The sequence below is a fragment of the Penaeus monodon genome, chromosome 22 (assembly GCF_015228065.2).
Source record: "Penaeus monodon isolate SGIC_2016 chromosome 22, NSTDA_Pmon_1, whole genome shotgun sequence".
In the NCBI taxonomy this organism is placed as follows: domain Eukaryota; kingdom Metazoa; phylum Arthropoda; class Malacostraca; order Decapoda; family Penaeidae; genus Penaeus; species Penaeus monodon.
This window is the reverse complement of record NC_051407.1, coordinates 23074380-23074693: the sequence shown is the minus strand read 5'-3', so window position 1 is coordinate 23074693 and position 314 is coordinate 23074380. Positions and strand designations below refer to the sequence as shown.

General features: G+C 39.5%; 1 protein-coding gene across 1 annotated transcript in view; it reads right to left on the bottom strand.

Moving 5' to 3' along the window:
• Positions 1–314, bottom strand: part of LOC119587013 (rho GTPase-activating protein 21-like) — a gene marked incomplete at its 5' end in the record, with an annotated part of 201687 nt that overhangs the window by 170805 nt on the left and 30568 nt on the right.

Below are 314 nucleotides of genomic sequence, written 5' to 3'. Positions count from 1 at the left end.
ACAGATTAAAAAGAAACAGAGTCGTATATGTCAGATATGACGATATGATATGATTGTCATACTGTTCTATACTGTAATGAAGGCCACCAGTTGTAGCTGGTGAGTGATAAGAGTGGTGTAAAACGAGGTAGGTGGGACAAGCCAGAAAACGAAGGAGAAAAAAATAGTAAAGTAAGAATTACTTCACATCCACCTTTTAATTCTCAAACAAAAAGCGTTTCCATCGCAACCCAACCTGAACACACTCTGATCACAAAACGCGTCGCTGGATCCTTGCAAGATATAAAGAGGCAAAAACAAGGCTAAGTGGCTGT